This window comes from Callithrix jacchus, chromosome 16 (genome assembly GCF_049354715.1).
Source record: "Callithrix jacchus isolate 240 chromosome 16, calJac240_pri, whole genome shotgun sequence".
NCBI classification, from domain to species: Eukaryota; Metazoa; Chordata; class Mammalia; order Primates; family Cebidae; genus Callithrix; species Callithrix jacchus.
In genome coordinates, this window is record NC_133517.1 from 20,722,792 (window position 1) to 20,741,024 (window position 18,233).

Consider the following 18,233-nt stretch of genomic DNA (forward strand, 5'->3'; position numbering starts at 1 on the left):
GGTCTCCTTGGGCAGTTCTTCCTCTACTTGGCCACTAAATGTCAAAGGGCTCAATCCCAGAGGCTCCTCTCTTTTCACCACAAATTCTAAACAGGTAAACTTTGTGCTTTACACATAATGTCTATGGAAAAGCTCCTAAATGTGTTGGTTCCAGCTTTCCTTAAGATGTAGCCTCCCATCACATGTCTTTTAAACAGCCCACATGGTTGTTTCACAAGCACCTGGAACTTAGCATGTCCAAACAACTTTTGACCATAGTTACCACATCTGCTCCTTTCGTAAAGCATCATCATCCATCCAGTGACCTATGTTCCAAACTGAGGAGCCAACTTTGCTTCTAAGTCATGTAAATACTCCGTTAAAACCCATCTTAATCTGTCTCCTTCTATTCTCTACAGCCATCACTTAGTCCAAGACAACATCATCCACCATTCATCTGCATGTCCTCAGATTTCCTCTTGCCTCATTCATTCATCCATTCATTGTCCACACTACAACCATAGTGATAATTTTTTTAAATACAAATTGAATCAAGTTACTACAATGCTTTGAATCCCTACAATGCTATCACATTGTTTTTTGAATAAAATGCCAACTCCTTAACCTTAAGTTTACATGGTCCTCAGTGACTAGACCCTAGCCTCATCTCTCCTTGTCATCCCTGATCTCATTCCAATATAGTCTGCAATTTGGTTCAGTGAATGATCCTGGTTCTCTTTCAATCTTTACAGATAATTCTTCTTCCACCTGCTTTTTGACATCTATACCTCCTTGGACTAGCTAAATTCTAAATCTCCTTCTGAACTAAAATTAAGCATCATTTACTTAGGAAAGTAGTTTCTGATTCCCCAGTCTAGGTCAGTACAACCTATTCTTTGCCTATTCAGTATATTAACTTCATTTTGATGGCACTTATGACATTATCATTAAATAATAATTTATTGTAATGAGTTGCTCTTCACCAGAATGCCAACATGTAAAGGTAGAGATGTTGCCTGTCTACTTCACTGCTGTAACCTCACACAAGGTCTTTAACATCGTTGGTGCTTAACACATATTTGTTGGGTAGATCAATTGATCAATTAATCAATCAATAATAAATAAAATAAATAAGTAAAACCATTCAATATGCATTAATCATTTCATGTATGCCATTTACTGTTCTAAGGTCTTTTATGCATTTTTTTTTCATTTAAACATCACAACAGCCCTTTGGAGTAGATACTTTTGTAATCTCTATTTTACATACAAAAATATAGGTTTTGGAAAATTAATGACATGCAGATGTGGAATACCCATCCCTACTACCATGGACATTTTTTTTATGAGTCCATTGGTCAAAAACAGGAATAGCCAAGGAAGAAGGCTACTTAACATGATCTTCCTCTGCCGAGGCTGTTCTTTGGGCAGCAATTCACATGGAACAAAAATATATTTACATTTTATGCTCAGTTGGAGAGGTCTATCTATATACCTCCTCCCTAGATCTCCTTGTCAACACTTATCCAATTATTTTTCTTCTACATAACCTCAGCATACAATCAAACTGTTAGCCACTACTCATAAATCGGTGTAGATCCATACTTCCGGCCATCTCTCCTTCCAGGAGGAACAAACCACCAGGTACATTGCCTGAAGTTATGTCTTCTCAGAGCATTTCCTTTAACAACCCTTCTTCAGGGACCCTTCTGCATAGGGCTGTAGTATTGCAAATACTTTTGGATGGTGCCAGTATTTTATGCAGCACTCTCTGTAAATCAAGCTGAGATTTTCTCTTTTCTTTTTAAGTCAGTAGATCATAGAAAATGGTTGTGGGTTGAGAAGGAGGAGGTAAAATAGCAGGAATATAAACCCTGGTAGTCTGATCCACTTGTTCATGGAAATTCCTTATGCCTTGAGGACTTTCTTGAGCCTGATCTGTGATAGTTCTACTTAATTATAGAGTGCTTCGGTGTACATTCAACTTTATGGGTTGGTGCATCAGACTGAGTTAATGGTGCATGCATGGTAATTTGGTGGCTGTGGTCAAGTGTCTTGTTTCCATGAGGGTCCTGAAATAAGCCAAAAGTTGTTTCTCAAGAGGAGAATAGTTACATACAGAAATAGTTGTTCTTAAACCTTTGTTCTATGATATATATTGATGGACCTTTTAATGACTCCATACAGCATCTCTATCTTCCATAGATAGTTTAGTCACTATACATCTGATTGGTCAAATAAATAAAGTAGCAGAACGACTTTCATAACAGCCTGAACTTGTTCAGAGCCTGGACTTGCTCTGGACCCTTCTGAAAACTGTAAGCCTTCTGATTTACTCAGTAAATAGTATTAGGCCTAAATGAGTATCAGTATCAGGCCTAAATGGACTATCAGGCCCAAATGAGGAATATGTTGCCTCCCAAATCTAAAGAGAACCACCAGATGTCGTGCCTCTTTTTTTAATGTAGGAGAAATTGGGTGCAGCAACTTGTTTTGCTTGAACTATGCCCCCTGGACTCCTAAAAATTTCATCAAGATGGCATATGTGTGTCTAACAAGGTGTTTAAGAAAGTATAATTGTCTCTTCACAAAGTCCAATCAGCATGATAACATTAATTTAGTGGACCAAGGTGTTATCTTGTGGAATGAAGAAATGATAAAGGTCTCTTGACTGGATTATTATGACAGCTGAAGATTTCATATGTGTAGGGCAGTGAATGTGTATTACTGGCCCTGCCAGGTGAAAGCAGACTTCACTTACCAGATTAATTGCCAGATAATGTGTTGATGTGCTGCAGCAAATAACCTACATCTGGAACAGCAACTGCAATTTGAATCATCATCTTATTAATCGTATAATATTATACTGTCGTTCTTTAAGATCTGTCCTCTGAGTAAGCCATTTAGGCAAATTAAATGGGGATATGATAGGAATTATCTGTATTCTTTATGTCCTTGATGAGGCACTAATATCTGCATTTTCTCTATGAATTTTGCATTGCTTTTGGTTTACTTTTGTTTTTTTAAGTAGAGGCAGTTCTGGAGATTTTCATTTAATCTTTCTTCCTACAATAGCCCTCATTCTCAAGGTCAAGGAACCAATATGAGAATTCTTCAAATTGCTGAATATGTTCATTCTAACTATATTCTGCAACTGAGCAAATCATCATTTACTCATATGTATTCTTGAACTGAGTAAAAATTGTCGGGTGTATTCAGGGACCACTGATCCCACCATGAGATGGATCTAAGCCAAAGCTATATTCACTGCCTAATTTCTATAACTTTCTGGTATTTCTTTTTCACCAAATGACAGTGACTGCACATTGTTTTGGAGAAGACTCGGTATACATTTTTAGCAGTGTGGCAATATCTTTCCTTCCGAGGGCCTGGTCTCTCCATCATTCAATGGAGGTCTTACGCTTTTTATTTGATCCGTGAACTGATTCAAATAAAAGAATTTGTTGAGGAACCATAATTTAGGGTGAGTCAAGTCAAACTTTTATTGCCCAAACTTAAGAGTTTTTCTGTTTACACAAATGAAATAAGACTTTAGTAGTTTGCCTATTTTCATTCTAGGAACACCATGATCACTTACCCCAAACCAAAGATCTCTGTGCATTAAGACATTCAGATTACCACTTGTCAGTGACATTTCTTCTGTTCCAGTAACAAAAACCCTAAACTCAGTGATATAAAATCATGGCAATTTTGTTATGGTTTCAGATTCTGTGGGTCAGAGATAGAGAAAGTACACATCAGGGATTGCTCGCATGCTTCCTCCGTGATGTCTGGGGCCTCACTCAGGATAACTCAGAAGCTCTTGGTTACTTAACAGCTGGGAGCACGAATCACCTGAAGGTTCTGTTACCCACATGTCTGCTGGTAGGCACAGGCTGTTGGCTGAGACCTCACCTGCACTAGGCCTCTCCATGTGCCCTGAGTTTACTCACAGCATGGTGTTGTCAGGGAAATTAGCATACTCATCTGATGGTTTAGAGCTTCGAAGACAGATGTCCCAATAAAGCAGCACAGATACTCTGTCATCTTTTAGGGATTAGCCTCAGAAAGCCCACTGAGAATCAAGGGGAAGAAACATGGCCAGATACGAAGGTTGTTGCAACTTGTTCCCTACTAGTCAGAGATCCCATTGTTTCTACTGAATCAAAGGTGCTGTTTTTAGGGAAAAAATTTTTGATGAGAGCATTTTTTTTATTGCTAGTCATGATCTTCAGAAAAGAGCTGATTGAGAGCTCTTCAGGGATGCTGGTGCTCCCCTCATCAGTGCATTTGTCAAACCCTCAGAGAAGAGAATGTCCAGTGGAACTTCCCAGGAGACTTGGAGTGTGAGTGAACAGGTCTTACCTGATAAATTCATTCCAGCAATCTGAGCTCCCTAAATCTCTGGATGTCTTCCTCTAGCAGGGGTCAGTAAACTGTAGCCCACAGGTTGACTGCTTGGTTTTGCAAATAAATTTTTATGGGACCATAATTCCATGCCAATTTATTTGCTTATTGTGTGGGACTGAGTTTAGGCTAAAACAGGAGAATTAAATAATTGTAACAGATACTGTATCTGTCCCTTTTTAAAAAATGTGCTAGCACAATTTTGCAAATATACAAAAAAAGTTCTGGTACCTTAAATTCATTTTCAGTGTAAGCCACTTTCAGGTCTAAGATTTAGTTAACCGACTAAGCAACTAGGTAGAGTGATTCCCATCACCTCAAATCAGTACACCGAGTGCACGACCTCTGCTTAATGCATCCATATTAACAAGTTATGGCTTTCCAACTTTAGGTTTCTTTAACCTGATCCAATACTTGTAGAATACAATGCCACCCATATTCACCAGGTTTTTGTCAATTAGAATTTAGCACCATATTGCAGTTATTTTGTTGTGTATGTACATCATCATGAGGTCATACTTCATAGCTGAACCCCTAGAGTAATCTGGTATTTGCATCTGTTCATAGACCTAGAAGCAATGAGAGGTGATGGGAGTAGATCTTGAGGAAGGTTGATGGTATTCTGAAGAGACATTTTACTTCAGACAATAGGAGACTAATCTCAGAGAGGGGTAGAAATGTTGCTTTAATTGCCAAGGCAATTTCTGTAGAATTTAGGGTTTGAAGTTCTCAGCTCTATCAGAATTTCTTTAAATGTTCCCCTTTCAAAATTCGGGGTCTTACTCTTTTTTCAAGTCAATGCCTTAAGAGACCCTTGAGAAGTTGTGAATTTGATTTGTATTGCATGTTAGCCACCCACAATATTAGATTTTGCATTTTGTTTTTAGAAACCTCAATTCTGTAGTTACAGAAGATAAAAGTCACCTTTAGGACCATTTTAAACACCTTTGGTTCCTTAGCAAGAGCTTGAGCTGGGAATGTAAGGCCCTAATCTCATGTTTTTCCTTCCAAGTTCCCCCTCACATTGAGAAACAATCAGGCAATCAATGATAATTTTACTTACTGCCACTAAACTGTTCTGTGGTAGCAACCACTTGGACATGGAAAGTCTTTCCAAGTGATTCTAGATGATACTTTAAGTAGTGTTTTTCTACTGAATGTCATAGACTACCATTGGGCAATTTGTTACTTACAATGGGAACGTAAATGTCTTCCAATCTAGGCAGAGCAAGAAAAAAGTTTTAGATCATTAATAATAAGATTTTATTACTCTAGAATTACTTTAGGTAACTGTAATGGTGTTAGGAAGAAGAGCCATCATACATATTATGGGAATAAAGGATTTATTATAGGAACTAGACTTTACCAATTGAGGGAGGAGCTGGGGAAGTGAAAGTGCAGAAGGGAAATTTGGAGGATCTGAGATAAAGCCTTAACCAGGCTACCTGAAGCACTATGGCAGGTGGACACTCACGCTGAAGCTTGCGGAGAACTTGTGAAGCACAGCATACCCAGTGGCCAAACTAGTCTGTGAAGGGGGAGCCCATAGAGAGGTGTCTGAGAAGCTGTGGCTTCTGTGCAGCTACTGTCTCTGTAAGTCTACAGCCAAGTAGCTAGTGGTGGTCTTAGGGCCGCTGTGGGTCAGCTGGGTCAACAGTTGGAAAGACAAGCTGAACAGGAAGTGGAATGGAGCAAGTAAAAGCTGGGGAAGTGAAAGCCCAGAAAAAATTTACATGTTCAGAGTCAAACAGACTCTCCCAGTTTCATCACTTATGACTGTGATCTGGAGAACATTAATTTTTGTGAATTTCCATTTTCCTAGTTGTATAATAAATGAGAATAAAATATTTACCTTTAGGGGCTGCTTGCTTGCCTTTTAACATTTTTTTTGGAAATTCATTTATCCTTCTGTCCATTTTTAAGTTGATATAAAATGTTTTCAGCATAAAGTAACTAGTTTCAAAAGATGTGACTTCTGGGCTGTTTTAATTATTGATGTATGATAACAAAATGGTAATATTATTTATAATTTAGGTATCCAATATAATCTAAATACTATAGCAGCTTTATGCCCACCACCATCAATTTTTTTTCTTTTTTTTTAATATATTTTAATGCACTTTAGGTTCTGGGGTACATGTGTAGAACATGCAGGATTGTCAATTCAAAAAATATATGAATAAGCTGTTCTTCAATTATCAGAAATTTTACATTGTTCCATTTTCTCTTTGACCTCATATTTCCATTCCATTTTACCATGTAATTTTATCTTAACATATTTTAATTCTTGAAGGTTTTTATTGATAGTAAAATGGCAATAGAATATGCATATAATTGAATTTTTAAAATATTCTTTGTGATCATAAGACCTAATATTTTTTATCTGAATTATAATACAATCATTATCAGCATATTATTTATCAAAGAAACTTAAATATATTGTAGAAATTGATAAGCAAACCTAAAAAGTAAAGTTTAATTAGAAATGCACATTTACATATATATGTATATATACCCGTATGCCTATGTATATATAGAACTCCTTTCTCTAACAGTGAGAAACTTGATTCCATCACCCTCAATATGTTTACTTACATGATCAATCCCACTTACAAGATACCAACTGCTCATCATCACCACTTCCATCACCCCATGTCTACAACTGCCTCACCCCTTTTAGGCTCTGGCGTGTGTACAGGGCCACTGTGTAGAGGCTTTCTTCACCCTGCCTAGGCTCCCACACTTGGCACTGGACTTGCATTCCTACTTTCCCTCTTTGTGTTACTAAGTTCTACCCTACCTACTGGCTTTTGGACTAAATTATTCAGAAAGGGCAGGAGAGCGTGAGAGAGGCAAAAGAGAATGAATTTTGAGAAATCTTTATTCTTCTATTTCTGAGATAGGTGGGATGGGAGAGAGAGAGAGAGTATGCACAAAGCTTTTCCAAATGTTTCTCACCTAGATCACATAATCTAGGATGTCCTTCAACACTTACTACTGATACACGTTTGTTGCTTTCTTCTCAGGATTCCTCAGCATCAGTAATTTCTTTGGAAAGAATTGGGGAGAAAGAAGAAGATATACATCTTTAAAAGGAAATTGTCACTACTTCTCTAATCCAACTCTACAAATATACATGACTTCAGAGTACTCCAGCACAGGCAGAATATACAATTTTTAAATCTCCCACTTTTTCTAGGATGGAAAAATGTATGAGAAAGGGAAAGACAAAAGCCCTATCAAAGGTTTGTGGTGATTGCTTAAAGAAGATGTCAGGCACTGTGATAAGAGTTTGGATGGGTGAAACATAACCCTGTCTTTTGTAATATGAGATAAGTTTGGTTGTGAGATGGGGAGGTGGGAAAGGAAAACCAAACTGAAGCCTTGACCACAGACTTATTCTAGGCAGATCAATTTTAGCAAAAAAAATTAAGTAGAGAAGATGAAAATGGATTTTCTTCTTTTTTTACAATCTACAACTTTTACAAAGTACTTGGAAAATTATCATGAATTTTTATTAGGCAGGTGTACCCAGTTGAGTAATTGTTGGTGTAGATGCTCAAAAAACATTAAAAGTAGCAATAAATTTTAGTAAATTGATGGCTCTGAAAAAATAAAATAATGCATGCAGATAATCCAATAATGCCCAGAAGTTAGAATGAGATGAACTATGTTAAAATATCAATAAACAGTCACTTCTTATTGATTAAAATATCAATTTGCCAATGAAAATAAGAAGTGGGTATAAATTACACTTCATTTCTGTAACATAGAACAATAAGTAATAGAAAACACAAAAGTAATTTTTAAAATTTGTTTTAATTTTTTTGCCATTGTAAATCCAACTTTTCATATTAATATACTTATTTCTGTCATAGTCTCAACTATTTAGATTTAAGATATAAATTACTGTTCAAATCTTAAGGGCAAGAAGTCCTTTTTAGGAGTGGGGATCCACTTATTCACCCATTCTGTTTCATCATTCCGCAAATAGTTGAATGCCTACCGAGAATTAAGTACAAAACCGCACAGAGAGTGAAATAGAGAATTTATATATGGTCCCTGCATCCACAGAGATACAGTTAAGAATTCTTTGATTGAAAGAAAAAAAAATCAAAAAAATACAAAAAACAAAAAACCACATAACTTAAACAAGAAAATGCAAAATACAGATTAGCTTGCCAAAATGTGTCTCTTAGCTGCAGAAATTTGAGGACCCTGTTTTTGAGGTGACTCCATTGGTTCATCCAGCTATAAAACACCTTCCATGCCTGAGTACTTTTTCCCTAATTCAAATTTTTCAGAAAGTAAATTTAATTAACATAGCTCTTTTGTGGTGTTTCCATCTCTCAGAATGCGTTTGTGACTGTAATTGGTAGCTCCACAATAAACAAAAGGAAAAAGATTTTTTTAAGGATGGTAGAGTGGGAGGCTTGGGGTGCAGAAACTGGTTCTTCTACTGGCAGAAAAAGGGGAAGTGTATCAGGAGTAGGAACATCTACTCTATCTAGCTTTCAATCATAAACCAAAAATCTCTCTCTGGTTCACCTTCTTATTAAAAAAATCAGCTTAGTTTCTCTTAGTTTAAAATTTTAAATGCTGGGACAGTCCCTACAGTGCTATTCCACTTTTCCCCTTCCCTCCCTTTCTCTTCTTTTTTCTTTCTCACTCTTTTACTGCTAGCCATATTGTTCAGCTTTCCTTAAGAGAGCTCATACCCGTAATCATTGTAATATAGAATTTACTTAAAAAGACAGTGCTGTAATGTTTTTCTATAATTATAATATTAAAATAGAGCTATAATAGTTTTCAGATTTGCAAAAAATATTTTTAAGATATACGTATGTACCTACATTTGCTACATGTGGTATACATAAGAATGTTATTCTCATTGTGCAGCACATAGTATAGGGAAGCAGCTCAATCACTATTCAGCACCAGCAATTTCAAGCCTCCACCCTGATGGCCTCTTAATGTTTAAGGTGAAGGAAATGGCCTGAGGTAACTGGGGATGTTTAGAAGATGAAGGATGGTGCCAGAGACTCAGTGCGACCCAACATATAACAGGAATCCACTTTCCTTTTACTGCATCCTAAGGACATGCAGTGATTTTTATCTTGATGTCAATTTAAAAATATTTGGGGTTTTATTGGGGGTTTTGTTTGTTTTTTGGTGATTTTCTTTCCCCCGTGTTAATAACCACTTCAGTACTCTAAATTTCAGATATTAAACTGATACTGAATCCTTGGTTTGAGGCTCATATTAAAGCCGTTGTTTTCTCTGTCCATGGCCTCTTAATATGCGTGGTGTGTCTCTCCTGACTGGCGGCCAAATTTCCCTCAGGCTCCAGTTCTAACTGCTGATGGCAAACCTGTCCTGCCTTGCAGTCCCAGGGGCATCTGCCTGGGCCTCAGTTTCAACTGCTCTAGAAGCTGCCTGCCTGTCCCTTGGGGCCAGCCACTCCTCACACTGCTCATGGGTCTCATTGTCCCTGACTCACATGCCTCTCGTCATTGTCCTCAAGAGGTTATCCTTTTCATATGAACTTTGGCTCTCTCATCCTCATTTTTGTTTTTAGGCTTTTGATGATGTGGTGCTAAGATCTGCAGGTTTTTGAGCTTGCCTTTTGTCTGATTTAATTTCTTGTGATTGTGGCTGAAAAAGTTTTGAAATTGGACATTTTAGAAAACTCAGGAACATGTGGAATGCTCCTTCTACAAACAAAAAGCAATTTTTAATGCAAAATGACTAATTGAAATCTTTGAAATTATGCTCCCTTAATCTCCCCCATGTAATTTGTGTGATTGTGCACAGTATATAGTCTACACTTTAAATCAGATCATTCCAAATACACTCTCAAAATGTGGTGAAAGTGTCATCTATTTGTTTTCACAAGATGTAGTTTAAAAGAGACAGAAACATCATAGAAATGAACATTTCATGACACATGAGACAAAAATTTTAGGATCTTACTGAACTCCGTGAGCTCTCTGCATGTGAGAACTGGTTCTGCATTGCTGGATATTTTCTTAGTGAAGCTACTGCTCTCCTCAGCTCCCTGCTACTCAGCATTTCCAGAGGGGCCTTGGATAGTGACAGGCTTAAAGAATGCTTGCTAACTTGGCAATAGTGCCAAAAAGGGTACTTGGAAGTTGTTCCGCGTTCAGAGCAGAGCGCAACCAAGAGAATGCATGATTACTGAGGGGAAAAGAAGGTGAAAAGTGAGGTGTGCCAATAAGATTGGCTGGGTCTTCTGGATTTGGGACATACTTTTTGTTAACTATTTGTAAGAAAAATCATTCTCAAATATTTCAACCTTTTCTCTCACTTTTATGAAATTCTTCGTTTCTATCAATTTCAAGAAACAACTGTTAACAGGAGGTAACTGTTTCTCCGGATCATTGGTTCTCACAGTGCCATATTCATATATTCTAATGGATATGAGAGTTGTTAGTTTAAATAATTAATGAAAGGATGTCAATTTTCAATTTTCAAGGTGAATTAACAAAGCAAGTTCTAATCGACGTGACTATGGCCTTTGGTGGTTAGAAAAGCGTCTTGTATGTACGTATGCCTTCACTTCATTCCTGTGCTCTTTTGTTTGAATCCAAATTCTGTTAAGAGAAAACTGAAATGGCAGGAGCTTACCAATGCCTTGGGGTGTGAGCAGCGGCCCTCATTCCCCATAACTCTGAGAAAGGCCACCATGGGCCCAGACAGTAATACTAGTTTTAGTAACCTGCACTGTTTTAGATAGCAGTGTGAAGACTAGACATAGGTTTTCTTGTTGTAACTAAGAATTAATTTAAATTATGAGAGCCTGTGTTTATCACTTGATAGTAGAATTAGAAACAACTTGGCCGGGCACGGTGGCTCATGCCTATAATCTCAGCATCTTGGGAGACCACGGTGGGTGGATTACTTGAAGTCGGGAGTTGGAAACCAGCCTGGTCGACATAGAGAAGGCCTGTCTCCACTAAAAATACAAAAATTCACCGGGCGTGGTGGCATGTGCCTGTAGTCCCAGCTATGGAAGAATCCCTTGAACCCGGGAGGCCAAGGTGGCAGTGAGCTGAGATGCACCACTGCACTCCAGCATAGACAACAGAATAAGACTCCATCTCAAAAAAAAAAAAAAAAGAGAAAGAAAACCAGAATTAGAAATGACTTTTATTTTGTTCTTTATAACCTTTTGCAATTTCCAAATGTCCTCAATGAGCTTGTATTTCTTTTTTAAAAAAATTAAAAAGTGATTAAATATTTCAATATCTAATTCTAGGGCTAAGAGTGAATGTATATATTAAGGGTAGTTTAATTTAGCTCATATGAGTTAAAGAGGAGGAAACCTTTGAGGAATTGGCATACTGAGAGTAAGAAAGACTCAAAAGAAGCATACCAAAACACTAATAGTGGCTGTTGGGGTTTAAGGTGATTAAAACATATTTTGTACTTGTCTGCACTTTCCAAAATTTCCACTGTTAGCACATATCACATTTATCAGTAGAGAAAATTGTATTTAGAAGCATTGCTAAACCCCATCTGCAGCCCTTGGAGTCTGATTCTGCTTTTATCAATGTTGTGGTTCCTTTCTCTTTGCACCACAGAGCAAATAAAAAGCTTGGAACTGTTACTACACCATGTTGCTATAAGAAAAGAAAATGCAGAAAAGATTTAGCATTATAGACTTAAGTACTTAAGAATGAAGAATGTAGAAAAAACACTTGTGTAAAGTCACTCACACTAGGGAAGGATCTTGCTAAGTGCTTATTCATTCCACCCCTTCATGGAAAACAACATTTTCCCCAAATCCTAAAATTTCACAGTTTGAAGTCTTACTTAAAAAGTGCCAATAGCTGTCATTTGAATAAGGTTAGTCACTGTTGCTTTTTTCCTAATACCTAAATCACTTTAGGTCACTGAAGTCCTAGTGATATGGGCATGGAGGTGGGACCTTGGAGGCATTTTGCAATGTGGCATATTCCAAAGCAGGAAACATATATCTGAATGGAACCCTGTAGTGAAAGGCTCTGGGAGATGGGATAAGGAGTGTGCTTTAGGTACCTAGAAATGAAGGGAAAGGCCTGGAAAATCCTAGCAGACTTATAAAATGAAGAAACCACCTATCAGAGGCAAACCTTGCTTAGAGTCAATCTGCCGGACCATACAGCCTTGAGGACAGGAGGGATAGAGAAATTAATGGGTCTACAAGGGGTGAGTTCAGAAACACCAAGCAGATCCAGATAAACAAACATCCCCTCCAAAATCCTTTACAATCTGTTGTCTGATACTTGAATTGTATGACTTTAATGGTTACCAAAGTATAACACTTCCAGCAGGAGTAATGCTTTCAAAGACACAACCAGATAATGGGGAGTGACTGTTCATGGAAACAGCATTTATTTCTGGGGTGATACAAATGTTCTAAAATCAGATAGTGACAGTGTTTTCATAACTCTGTGACTATGCTAAAACCCTCAAAATATACACCTCAAAAAGGGTATTTTTTAAAGTGGACAAATTAAACGCTAATGAAATTTATTAGATGCCCTTCCTTTTCCTTCCTACCACCACCTTAAATAAAAGATATAAGCAATCATTTAAGTCCTACAGAGAATACATGAACTTACAGTGGAGTTCAGGAAAGAAAGCAATGTAAGCAAGTAGTTGGAAGACAGAATGGAGAATCCTCAAAGGAACAAAATCAAAATAACTAGAAAGCAATGAGCACTGATCCCTGACTCAGGCCCTTAAAGTCAAAAAAGACCTAATGGCTGCCCTATGGGACAATGGAACACATTAGACTAGACTTGGGTAGAAAGCTCCACTGTCTAGAGGGCCTTGGCAGGCAATGTCAACCTGCAAAAAAATTCTTTGATGAACTAGAGGGTGTGCTCCCACTAGGTCAGGCACCACTCTACTGCAAATGTAGCCATTTGCAAGCATGTAGGCTCATTTCTGTCACAGACTTTTCAAGAAAAGAAAAATAGCCATCTCGAGTTTTATATAATATCAACGTATTAGTTTTGAATGTTGACAGCCAATTAAGAAATACAATGATTTTTTTTTTTAATCTCAGGTCAAAAGATACTTGGATCGGAATTCATAAAAGGTCATGTGGGTGACCCATAATCCCAGGACTAAGCACCTGGACAGGCTGTGGAGTTGAAAGGATGATTTGACAAGCAAAGGAGGCTTTCAGAATTCTTACAGGAACATTCCATTATCAAAACACTGTTTACTGCATAAGCCTCCTTTCCACCCTGATTTGTTAGGCAACTGTGCCACAGATCAAAGTTTCATATATGTAAATATCCTTTTCTGGGCATTCTTTTCTATTACATTGGTTAATTCTGTATGCCTCTGAACCATTAAGTGTAGCTGGCAGGTGAGTGAAATCTTTTCCTTCAAAGGTATCCTAGCAGTCTTAGTACTCATTCTTCCTGACACTGTGTGTGTGTGCGTCTGTGTGTGTGTGTGTGTGTAATGCCACTAATCTCATCATGGGGACCCTACTCTCATGACCTCATCTAAACCTATTTAGCTCCCCAAAGCCCTGTCTCCAAATATTGTTTCATTGGGCATTAAAACCTCAGCATATGGATTTGGGGAGGATGCAAACATTGGGTTCACAACAGTCTCCAAATCCCCAAGGCCTATCCGCTTCTCATCCTGTTTGTGGTCTGACTCTCTGCTCTGAGACGTTCTTCCATATGGACACCTCCATTCCCCTCTGGGTGAACTGGACATGCCCATGCTGGGCCACCCCTTTGTGTGGACACCCTCTTCTCCCTGACCAGGCTCCACCTACTTGCTCTGGAAAGCCCTAGTACAGGCACACCCTCCTCACCACATTTGGGGTCCAAGAGCCCATCCCCTACTGCTGTGGTATTCCTTCCCCTCTTCCACCCATATTAAGCCTTCTTGGCTGTGTTCCACCTAATGACTTTAGAATTGAGTTGTTTGGGAAGGGAAAGGAAGAGGAAGAAAAGCCCATATGTTTTTAGAATCATCTTGTCAACTTTCATGACAAATCCTCCTGAGAGTTCTATAGAAGTTGCTTCAAACCTATAGACTGGGAAGAATTTATATTTTTGAGGAATGATCCTCAAAAATATAAATTCTGATAGCTAACATCTCAGGATTGCAGCTCCCAGTTAAAGTGCAGAGAACGAGAGGACGCCACACTTTCAGACAAAATTTGGTCACTCACAGAGCAGAAGATTCCCAGTGGAGGAGTCACACGGGTTACCAGCGCAACTCTTGTGGCCAGCGCAGCAGTTTTGCTGGCACCTCAGCACGGCAGCTCGTGGTGCAGAGTGAATGGGACTGGTTCCCCTTCTGACTGATGTTTGGAGCTCCAGGAAGGCAGAGTCGCCTATTACTGACTCAAGAAGGAAGCCAGACTGGAGATTCCTGGGCAGAAAAGCACCGTCAGTCTTAACACTGCTGTTTTGGCCGGCACAGTGGGTTGCTCATATTTCGGCCCTGGGAATTAACAACTTGGACGTCCACTCAGAGACCTAATTTCAAAGTTGGTAATTACAAAGACGACAGGTGGATAAATTTACAATGATGGGAAGAAACCAGTGTAAAAAGGCTGAGAATACTCAAAATCAGAATGCCTTTCCCTCTAAAGAGGATCACAGTTCCTCACCAACAAGGGAACAAGGCTTGATGGAGAACGAGTGAATCCCATTAACAGAATCAGGCTTCAGAAGATGGATAATAAGATACTTCTGTGAGTTAAAAGAACATGTTGTAGCCCAATGTAAAGAAACTAAGAACTTTGAAAAAAGGTTTGACGAAATCCTAATTAGAATAGATAACTTAAAGAGGAATATAAGTGAATTAATGGAACTGAAGAATACAATCCAGGAACTCCGAGAAGTATGCACAGGTTTAAACACTCGAATTGTTCAAGCAGAAGAAACGATATCAGAGGTCAAAGTCCAACTTAATGAAATAAAGCAAGAAGACAAGATTAGAGAAAAAAAGGATAAAAAGGAATGAGCAAAGTCTCCAAGAAATGTGGGACTATGTGAAAAGACCAAATTTACATTTGATAGGTGTACCTGAATGCGACGGAGAGAATGAATCCAAGCTGGAAAATATTCTTCACGATATTATTCAGGAAAATTTTCCTAAACTAGCAAAGTAGGACAAGATTCAACCCCAGGTAATACAGAGAATGCCACAAAGATATTCCTCAAGAAGAGCAACCCCAAAGCACATAATCGTTAGATTGACCAGGGTTGAAACGAAGGAGAAAATACTAAGGGCAGCCAGAGAGAAAGGTCAGGTTACCCACAAAGGCAAGCCTATCAGGCTTACAGCAGATCTCTCAGCAGAAACTCTACAAGCCAGAAGAGAGTGGGGGCCAATATTCAACATCCTTAAAGAACGGAACTTTCAGCCCAGAATTTCATATCCAGCCAAACTAAGCTTCACAACTGAAGGAAAAATAAAATCTTTTATGAACAAGCAAGTACACAGAGATTTTATTACCACCAGGCCTGCTTTACAAGAGCTTCTGAAAGAAACATTACACATAGAAAGAAACAACCAGTATTAGCCTTTCTAAAAATATACCAAAAAGTAAAGATCATCAACATAAAGAAGAATTTACATCAACGAATGGATAAAACAGCCAGTTAACATCAAATGGCAGTGATCCTAAATTTAAATCGACTAAATAAATCCCCCAATTAAAAGATACAGCCAAAACCCAATGGTATGCTACATCCAGACCCATTTCACACGCAGGGATACACAAAGTCTCAAAAAAAAGTGATGGAGAAAGATTTACCAACCATAATGGAGAGCAAAAATAAATAAATAAATAAAAAGCAGGAGTTGCAATTCTTGTATTGGATAAAATAGATTTTAAAGCAACAAAGATATAGTGGTAAAAGGATCAATGCAACAACAAGAGCTAACAATCCTAACACCCAGATACATAGAGACTTAGACTCAATGAGACAGAAAATTAATAAGGATATTAAGGACTCGAACTCAGATCTGGAACAAGTAAACTTAATAAGTATTTATAGAGCTCTCCACTTTAAATACACAAAATATACATTCTTGTCAATACCACATCACACCTATTCATAGGTTTAAATGAAATATTGATTGGCCATTATTAATACCCTTTTCTTTTTAATAAAGCAACATTTCCGTTCTCTCTCCCACTTTTTCTTCCTCTTTCTTACTCTCCTTCACTCCTTGTTTTTCTTTCCTTCTCTCAAAAAAAGAAAAAAAAGAAATCAACTTGTAGACCTCTAGATCCAGGTCAGCAATGTCTCTCTCATTGCCTGATTTCCTTCCTTCCCTTCTCTTCCTCCCTCCCTCCCTCCCTCCCTTCCTCCCTCCCTTCCTCCTTTCCTCCCTTCCTGCCTTCCTCCCTTCCTACAAAAAAAAAGAATTTATATTTTTACAACATTGTCTTCCTATTTCATTAGCACAAGTACCTATCATTTTGTCTTTAATTTCTTTTATTAATGTTTTATAACACTATGTTTAAAGTAATATAATTTTTATTAGTTGTATTCTTAAGGTCTTTAAGGTTTTGGTTGCCATTTTAATTTATTTGACATCTTTTAAAATTAGTTTGTCGATTTGTTGCTGGTGCCTAATACTCCAACTAATTTTTTCTTTTTTTGAGACAGAGTCTTGCTGTCATACCCAGGCTGGAGTGCAGTGCCGCGATCTCAGCTCACTGCAACTTCCACCTTCCAGATTCAAGCGATTCTCCTGCCTCAGCCTCCCAAGCAGCTGGAATTTAAGGCACTTGCCACTATGCCCGGCTAATTTTTGTATTTTTAGTAGAGATGGGGTTTTGCCATGTTGGCCAGGCTGATGTTGAACTCCTGACCTCAAGTAAGCCGCCCACCTTGGCCTCCCAAAGTGCTAGGATTACAGGCATGAGCCACTGTGCCTGGCCTCCAACTGATGTTTTAATATTGATATTAAATGCAGCCATCTTGCTAAATTCTCCTATTGTTCCCAGTAAGGTGTCTGCAAGTTACAATTACAGTTATGCTTTAACACTTTTTCTTCAGTTATTGAACACATAGGACAAGTGGCTACATTTGAAGTTTCATCATATATATATATAATGTAACAAAGTTTTAAAGTTGAATAATATCTTGATACTTCTCCCAGAAAATTAAGAGATTTAAAAATAGTTTAGCTTATGTCTTTCCCCCTTATGCCTTATATGATATTGTTAGTACTCTTGTTGAATATTTCATTTGCTTTTTAAAAACCCACATACTGGACATTATTGTTTATATGGTTGATGTTTGTTTGGGTTTACATGCCTGTTTTTCATTCTATTTTCACCATTATTTCTTATATCTCAGACCATCCTTCTAGCATAATTCTTCTTTTAGTAGATTTTTCTATTGTATGTTTAAAGTAGGTTACTTGGTGGCAAAATTTCTCAGTTTTATACAGCTCTGATTTCTAAGAAGTGTTGCCTTTATGATTATTTTATGAAGGTTAATGTTGCTGGGTACACAATAGGCTGACAGTGGTTTACTCCCACAGTTTGGAAGTACATTTTGCTGTCTTCTGGTTCCCATTTCTGAGTCAAATGTCTGAGATGGTTTAACTATTATTGATTTTTAGGTGATCTGTCTTTACTTCCTGGCTGCTTGACTTACCTTTGAGTCTTTGATATTCTGGGACTTCATTGGGATAAATATAAATGTGTAATCTGTTGGGACCTGTAGAATCATGTGTATTCATTTTGGAAAATTTTCTTTAAATGCTTTTTTCTTTGTTCTCCAATTTTATTTTTGAGACTTTGAGTAGGTATGGATCAGTCTTATCATTCTGTCTCT

At 37.8% G+C, this 18,233-nt stretch overlaps 1 long non-coding RNA gene across 2 annotated transcripts in view; it reads left to right on the forward strand.

The window, feature by feature from the left end:
- The window catches only part of LOC144579701 (uncharacterized), a 254,937-nt gene that overhangs the window by 11,073 nt on the left and 225,631 nt on the right, over positions 1-18,233 (forward strand). The window contains exons 2-3 of one of the 2 annotated variants that reach the window (XR_013527863.1): positions 4,202-4,325; positions 7,413-8,529. The exons of the other annotated variant lie outside the window; for it this stretch is intronic. This is a non-coding gene — a long non-coding RNA (uncharacterized LOC144579701). Of the gene's footprint in view, positions 1-4,201; positions 4,326-7,412; positions 8,530-18,233 lie in introns of those variants that run through there. 2 annotated transcript variants of the gene reach the window in all.